The sequence below is a fragment of the Polypterus senegalus genome, chromosome 11 (assembly GCF_016835505.1).
Source record: "Polypterus senegalus isolate Bchr_013 chromosome 11, ASM1683550v1, whole genome shotgun sequence".
Lineage (NCBI taxonomy): Eukaryota > Metazoa > Chordata > Cladistia > Polypteriformes > Polypteridae > Polypterus > Polypterus senegalus.
The window spans coordinates 78904260-78912896 of NC_053164.1; positions in this window are offsets into that span (position 1 = coordinate 78904260).

Consider the following 8637-nt stretch of genomic DNA (forward strand, 5'->3'; position numbering starts at 1 on the left):
TATTGTGTATATTGAACACAATGTGATTATTATTATTATTATTATTATTATTATTATTATTATTTTATGCTCAGAACCAGTCTGGTAGAATCAGGCACAGGACAGGAACAGCACAAGAAAGAAGCAACTGGCCGTAGATGAGTACCTCACCAATTCAGCCACACTCATGCTGGCCCATATTTGAGTAGCCCTTTAATTTAACACACACATTTTTGGCATGTTACAGGAAAATTTGTTTACTCAAAGAGCAAAACCCTCTTTGATTAGTTTAAATTTGCGTACCTGTTGTTATATTCCATAATGTTTTAGAGAAATAGACTTTGATGCTGTAAGTTTAAGCAGTTTTATTAGATCATATTGAAACTCTTGAGAGTAGGTATACATTGCTTACTCAGGGACCAGGATTCATTCCCCTCCTCATTACAGCCTGTGTGGAGTTTCCGGGTTCTATTTGTGCCAGTGTGGGCCTCAAAGTACTTGAGTCACATACCAACAATCTGTTTGGAATCAGTCCAAGTGTTACAGTCCTGGTAAGTCAGTGTGTGTGTGTGTGTGTGTGTGTGTGTGTGTGTGTGTGTGTGTGTTGTCACAGACTGACATCCCATCCCATGATTTAGCTTGCAGTACATATTACGTGGATATGCCGCGATTCACTATTGTAATCGATAAACAGTTCTAGATATGTAGGGATGAATAATGAATGCGACTGATTCTTTTTAAAATATGGCTCCATAATTTCACCTTACATTTGAGATTTGAAATATTTGGATCGTGTATTCATAATTGCTGCCTACTCGAAGTACGAATTTACTTAATTCTGTTTATTAATATTGATTAATAATGTAATTTATTTAATATTCGACATATATAATTAATGTAATGTATTTGACCGTCGCTCTTTTTTGTAAGGCGGCTTGCAAGTCACCGTGTTGTTATTTTATAATCTTTACAATAAGCACAAATATGTGGGTTTTGTAAAAGCTCATACTTTAAAGATGTTTTATATATATGGAAACTTGGGGCAGATAAATAGGCCAATATTAGATTTTGTGGAGAAATTAAATCAACACCACCACTTGATCACCTTTCGCGCCCCATTTACACGCAAGCGGTACGAGGCTCGTTGCGGTGTGCCCCACACAAGTAACGGTGTCTGCACGCTTCTTGTCATTGACCCGCTTTGTCAAAGCTTCACAGCAATCCTTAGAACCGTTGGCTACTTCGCTCTTTGCTTTGTCATCTTTGTTAACTTGTTAAGTGTTACGTAAAGTCAAGTGTCGAGCCTTGTAAGTGGAGCAGGCGGCACAGAAAAAATACGGTAATCAGCGGCTATTATAATTTAACAAGAGAGACTGATTGTTTTCACCAGAGGTGTGAATCGGCGTCCATGACTAGGCGGGTTAGTTCGGGGTTCTTACCAACTCCCCAACAATGCTATGGTTTAATTCGGCAAAGCCTAAATCAGGGCGACAGAAGATCAAATGTAAAAACATCAAATCGAAACTGCAGTCAAGGAATGCTATTGCTGCCGCCTCTTTATCGACGTGTGTCTTATTAGTTGCGCAAGACTGCATAAACACGTTTGTTCGGATTGTATGCGAATCATGTGAAGTGAATCGTGATTTTCTGTTATGTTAAAATTAGCACAGTTGTATAAAAGTAGTTCCCAGAATGAGCGTGTGTAAAGGCTAACTAACAAACAGGGATGAGTGAATAGGCTTAAATCACTTCTGGTTTTTAAATGTTATAGAGATTCATATACCAATATTAGGAGGTAGTGTGGCGCAGCCGCTAGCGTTACCGCCGCATGGACCAGGTTTCAGTTCTTTGAGTGTCGTCGTTAGTGCTGTAAATTGAAAAAAATATGTGGGGTAACTCAGCTTCAGTGAATCACTGGCCATAAGGCAGAATATTGTAAATTGACTTAATTGATTAATTACAATGCAGCGCTCCTTATGTAAACTTAATGGAAAGAGTTATTTAGGAAAAATTGAGCAACACGTCTATATGATTAGCAAATATTCAACATGAGTTCAGATGAGGAAGGTCTTATTTTTGCTAGAATTCTATGGGGAAGCAACTAAAGAATACAATCAGAGAGATGCATTGATTTTTCAGAAGAAAATTGATAAGGTCTTACATGAGAGGATGGGCATCAGAATAAAAGGAGTCAGAATTCAGGGCATGAACTGGCTTAAATACAGGAAGCTAAATGTAATGGCGAGGGGATCTCTTTCAGAATTAGGTGATCTTTAAAGTATATCGTTCGGTTATCAGTGGTGTATCCACTACTATTTTTAATATGCATAAATTATATATATATATATATATATATAGTTATACATACAGTTCACAGAACTCAAAAAATAAAGCTTAATGTTGAAAAGTGTACAGTGTTACATGAAGGCAAAAGGAATAATAATTTTAAATACAAGATAGACAATTCTGACTTACAGGAAACATCCTTTTTTAGAGCATATGAACATTACAACAATTGTGATGAGAACAAGCCATTCAGCCCCAATAAGCTTTTCAGTCCTATCAATTTAATGTCTTCAAAACAACATTAGGTTGAGTTTTGACAGTCCCTAAAGTCCTACTGTCCACCACACTACTTGGTCATTTGTCCATGTGTCTATAGCTCTTTCTGTGAACCTCTAGAAACCATTTAGTAGATCACATTGACACAATTTCTTATCATCAGGCAAAGTGCTGGAGAAACGAAAAAGTAAAAAATCAAAGTAATGTTATATTTTATACATTGTTGAATATAAATGAAGGGATATTATCCTCAGTCAGTCATCGTCCAACCTGCTATATCCTAACACAGGGTCACAGGGATCGGTTAGAGCCAATTTCAGCCAGCACAGGGTACAAGACAGGAACAAACCCCGGGCAGGGCGCCAGCCCACTGCAAGGCACACACACACCAAGCACAATTTAGAATCACCAATGCACCTAACCTGCATGTCTTTGGACCATGGGAGGAAACCGAAGCACCTGGTGGAAACCCACGCAGACACGGGGAGAACATGCAAACTCCACGCAGGGAGGACCCGGGAAGCAAAACTTGGAATGCTTTGGGGAATACTCCTTTGTAATGGGGGATGACATTTGTAATGCTGCTGAATATAAAAAATCCCAAAGATAATAAATAAACAAAGCAGAAAATGATGGTCAGACTGAATTATAAGGTAGTGAGACTGACCCTGAAATACTGTTTCCAGTTCTGGCCACCAATGTTTATTTCAGCCATGGGTTCTTCCTCTGGCTGGTGTTCATATTGCTTTTTTATGTCTTTTTTGCTCATGTTTGATTAATTTATTTGTGTTAATATTGTTAATTATGCTAGTGTCATTAGCATTATTCTGTCTTTTCAGTAGATTAGTTTCTATGTGTCTATGCTTGCTCTACTATGTCACCTGTATTTTGTGGGTACCTCTCCAAGAGGCAGGATTACTTGTCCGTCACCGTCAAGGGACTGCCCTCATCCCTATAAAGGTTATGGAAACAAGCAATTCCTAGCAGCTCACTGAATGCGCTTGGTGGTGTTGGTGGGTTATACTGTTATTATTACTGTGTTTATTTTTGATTCTCTGGATTTGTTTGACCTCTTGCTCTGCTTCTTGACTTCTCCTTGGATTTGTGGTTTTTGGGACTCATTCAGCATTGGCTTGTCCATTGTGTTAATGTAACTCCTTTTGGGCCTTTTGTACTCATCGGAGCTTTTCTTGTACTGCAGAGCATTTTTGATTGATAAACTTTTTTTTTTCAAATAAATATTCTTTGTCTACCCTGAATGTTGACCAGTCCTTCCTCTCGTGGGTCTTTTTGTTAAAGCTTTTGGGACTATGTGCAAAGGCTCTCCTTTACAACGAGAAATAAAAAAAGACATAACTGCAGTAGAACTTGTCCAGAGAAGAGCAACCAAGGCACCCTGGAATTGAAAGTCAATCGATCAATCAATCAATCAACATTTATTTATATAGCACATATTCATACAAAAAAAATGTAGCTGAAAGTGCTTTACAAAATGAATAGAAAAATAGAAGACACAATAAAAAATAAACATAAGTCAACATTAATTAACATAGAATAAGTAAGGTCCGATGGCCAGGGTGGACAGAAAAAACAAAAAAAAACTCCAAAGCTGGAGAAAAAAATAAAATCTGTAGGGGTTCCAGACCACGAGACCGCCCAGTCCCCTCTGGGCAATCTACCTAACATAAGTCAAACAGTCCTCTTTGTATTTAGGGTTTTCATGGAAGGACCTGATGATGATGGTCACGTAGACTTCTGGCTTTCAGTCCATCAATGTTGGTGCATCATGATGCTTTGAGTAGGTGGTGGTGGCGCAGGCCGCCCCCACAAAGAAACCAGAAAAAGAAACAGAAGAGAGAGTAGGGGTCAGTACGGATTTTAGAGCCACTATGAATAGTTATTGTGATGAATTGAACATACAGAGTATCAGTATTAAGTTAAAGTGAAGTTATGAAAGGCCATGTTAAAGTAATGTGTTTTCAGCAGTGTTTTAAAGTGCTCTACTGTATTAGCCTGGCGAATTCCTATTGGCAGGCTATTCCAGATTTTAGGTGCATAACAGCAGAAGGCCGCCTCACCACTTCTTTTAAGTTTAGCTTTTGGAATTCTAAGGAGACACTCATTTGAAGATCTAAGGTTACGATTTGGAATATAAGGTGTCAGGTATTCCGATATATAAGATGGAGCGATTATTTAAGGCTTTATAAACCATAAGCAGTATTTTAAAGTCAATCCTGAATGACACAGGTAACCAGTGTAGTGACATCAAAACTGGAGAAATGTGTTCGGATTTTCTTTTCCCAGTTAGGATTCTAGCAGCTGCATTCTGCACTCGTTGCAAGTGATTTATGTCTTTTTGGGTAGTCCTGAGAGGAGTGCGTTACAGTAATCTAGTCTACTGAAAACAAAAGCGTGAATTAATTTCTCAGCATCTTTCAATGATATAAGAGGTCTAACTTTGCTATGTTTCTTAAGTGAAAAATGCTGTCCTAGTGGTCTGATGAATATGCGATTTAAAATTCAGATTACAGTCAACGGTTACCCCTAAGTTTTTTACTTCCGTCTTAACTTTTAATCCTAGTGCATCAAGTTTATTTCTGATAACCTCATTGTATCCATTATTGCCAATTACTAAATTTCAGTTTTCTCTTTATTTAGTTTGAGAAAATTACTATTCATCCATTCAGAAATACCAGTAAGACATTGTGTTAGTGAATCGAGAGAGTCAGAGTCATCAGGTGCTATTGATAAGTACAGCTGTGTGTCATCAGCATAGCTGTGGTAGCTCACATTGTAACCTGAGATAATCTGACCTAACGGAAGCATGTAGATTGAGAAGAGCAGCGGACCCAGGATAGAGCCTTGTGGAACACCATATCGGATATCATGTGTCTTTGAGATGTGATTACCACAACTCACAAAGAATTTTCTACCTGCCAGGTAGGATTCAAACCAATTTAAGACACTGCCAGAGAGGCCCACCCATTGACTAAGGCGATTTCTAAGAATATTGTGATCAATGGTGTCAAATGCAGCACTCAGATCTAAGAGGATGAGAACAGATAAATGGCCTCTGTCTGCATTTACCCGCAAGTCATTTACTACTTTAACAAGTGCAGTTTCTGTGCTGTGATTTGTTCTGAAACCTGACTGAAATTTATCAAGAATAGCATGTTTATTGAGGTGGTCATTTAACTGTATAATGACTGCCTTCTCTAGAATTTTACTTAAGAAGGGCAGGTTGGAGATGGGTCTAAAATTTTCAAAGGCAGAGGGGTCAAGATTATTTTTCTTGAGCAGGGGTTTAACTACAGCAGTCTTAAGACAGTCTGGAAAGACCCCCGTATCTAATGACGAATTAACTATGTCCAGAATATTGTCAATTAGCACGTCTGATATTTCTTTGAAAAACCTGGTTGGTATTGGGTCAAGGACGCAGGTGGAGGGTTTCAGTTGAGAGATTATACTATGTAATTCAGGTAAATCTATCCTGGTAAAAGCATTTAATTTGTTTATAATGGAGTACTGGGGCTTTGGAGGTTCTGCAGTGTTGGGGAGATATACTATGTTATCTCTAATATCATTAATTTTTTGATTGAAAAATACAGCAATGTTCTCACAGGTTTCACTGGAAGTATTCTGGGGGCATTCCTTTGAGTTACCTGGGTTTAACAGACGATCAATTGTAGAAAAAAAAAAAAAAAAGTCATGTTTACTTCTGACAGGCTAAGACAATAAAACCTTTTTGACCACAGTGTTTGAACTATCTTTTAACATATTAATTTATAAGTTTTGATGCTGGTTACAAAACCACAATCCTGTGATAATGCCAGTAGGTAAAGTAAGAAAAACTGCCATGCTATTGTGCCCTGTTTTTTTAATTTCAGTATGAACCACAGCCTTTCCGCTGGCTTCCTTGTAAAATAAGGTGTGCCCCTCTGGTTAACACTCATTTTTCCTCTGTCACAATGCCCTTTCTCTCTTGTTCCTCATTGCTTACAGGATTGTCTCTTTCCTAAGCCCTACCGAGTTTAAGTGTAACTACTCTAATCAGCTCATTCAGAGGAGCTGCAGGGGCTTTGATGACCTGCTGAATAAAAATTAACTTTGCTGATCAGATCAGATAACATCGTCAGAAATACGTTTCTTGGCATTTTACTCAAATAAGTCAACAGGAAAAAATTGATAACTTAAAAAGTTATGCAGGTGCCAAAAGAGAATAAATAGACTCTGAAACTTCCAGCCCTTGGTGTCAGAAGCCTATGGGACTTGCTCTTACTGCTGTGCCCTATCAGAACATAGTGGCGCAGCTTGTGCATTTTATTTCTTATTTTCATATACTCAATTTACACGAGTGTTTACTGACATGCAGGCCCATCTGGTCAGAAATATGTCTGGCATAGCAGTTCTACTCGTTACAATAATAGTTAGAACTATTTTATAGCATAGTGAATTTCATGGTGACATGGGTCCTGGGAAACAAGATGTATGCCAATTACAATTAAGTTACAATATAATTGCCATATATGATAGTATTTTGAAGACTATATGTATAAAATCCAATGTCTGTCTGTCTGTATGTCTGTCTGCTTTTCACGAAAGAATTACTTAACGGATTGAGATCGGGTTTTTTTTTTTGTAAAATTTGCTTGAACATTCTGGGTGATTTTGCGACTTCTCTTATTGCGCTAAGTATCATAGTTTGCTTGCAGTGGCGAATTATTCATACTAATCTGAGACAGAGGCTGCAGGCTGATGCAAAGGGGAAGCATGATGTCAGGAGTAGGGAGCCGGGTGGGGCCCTCCTCACTCACGCATCAGCCTCCATTCGAGTTGGTCTTCCTGTCGCCATGTTTTGGAGCATTCCATCGCTTAGCTAGCAATACCTCTTTGTTTATTGTTTTTTAAAGTTTGTCCTGTTTCATTACTACACTGGCTTTGCCGTGGGGAACAGCTAGTTATACATATATGGCAGTGGTTAGCACTGCTACCTCACGTGTCTAGAACCATGGCTTGGAATACAACAACATCCAGTCAGTCTGTTTGGGGTTTACAGCTTCTCCATGTTCACAAGGGTCTCCCCTAGATATGCTGGTTTTCACCCACCATCCCCAAAGTATATAATTATTATATATGAATAGGCCATACACCCCATGCTGCTGGGATTGGCTTCTGCTCCCTGCAACCTTGAGTTGGATTAAACAGGTGTAAGAATGTTATGTTATTGTATATATACAGTATATATACAGAGGGCATGGTGTTTTTTGCTTTCAGCATTATGATTTGATGTAATTATAGTGCTATTGTTATTAGAATATAGCATGCCAATATTTTATATATAAATGTCAGAACAAACCCTGGGCAGGGCACCAGCCCATCACAGGACACACACACACACACACAGCACACACTAGGGACATTTAGGATCAGCAATTCACCTAACCTGCATGTCTTTGGACTGTGGGAGAAAACCGGAGTACCCGGAGGAAACTCACACAGACACGGGGAGAACATGCAAACTCCATGCAGAGAGGACCTGGGAAGCGAACCCGGGTCTCCTAACTGCGAGGAAGCAGCGCTACCCACTGCGCCACTGTGCCGCCCCATATATAAATGTAAAAATCATAAATAATCTGAAATAGAGATGAGATGAGTCATCAAAAATATGGGGTGCCACAGCCTACCCAGTTTTATGGTGCAGCATTTAAGGTTCAGCCCTTTTTTCAGAAAATATAGTGCAGGTATTTGTGACAGAAATATGACTAGTTTATGTGCTGGTCATCAACTGATGCTTGATGCTGCTGGTTCTCTGTTTAAGCAGCAGAGAGAATGGAAGAGGCAAGCAAAATAGCGGGGCTTAGATAACATCACATCTCCATTGGTTTTTCAAGGTCTTCCTGCCTAAAGATGAACATAAAGAATAATTAGGCTGTGATGTAGCTCGCAGCTGCTCCACACGTAACGTTTACTTTAGATCTCTTTCCTTGGGAATGTGCACCCACTGGGCATTTGGGAATCAAACTTAGGTTCTGCTCTCCATGTACAGTTTAGAAAGAGACCATCTTACCCAGTATAGCTAAAGGAGAATGTTGGCCT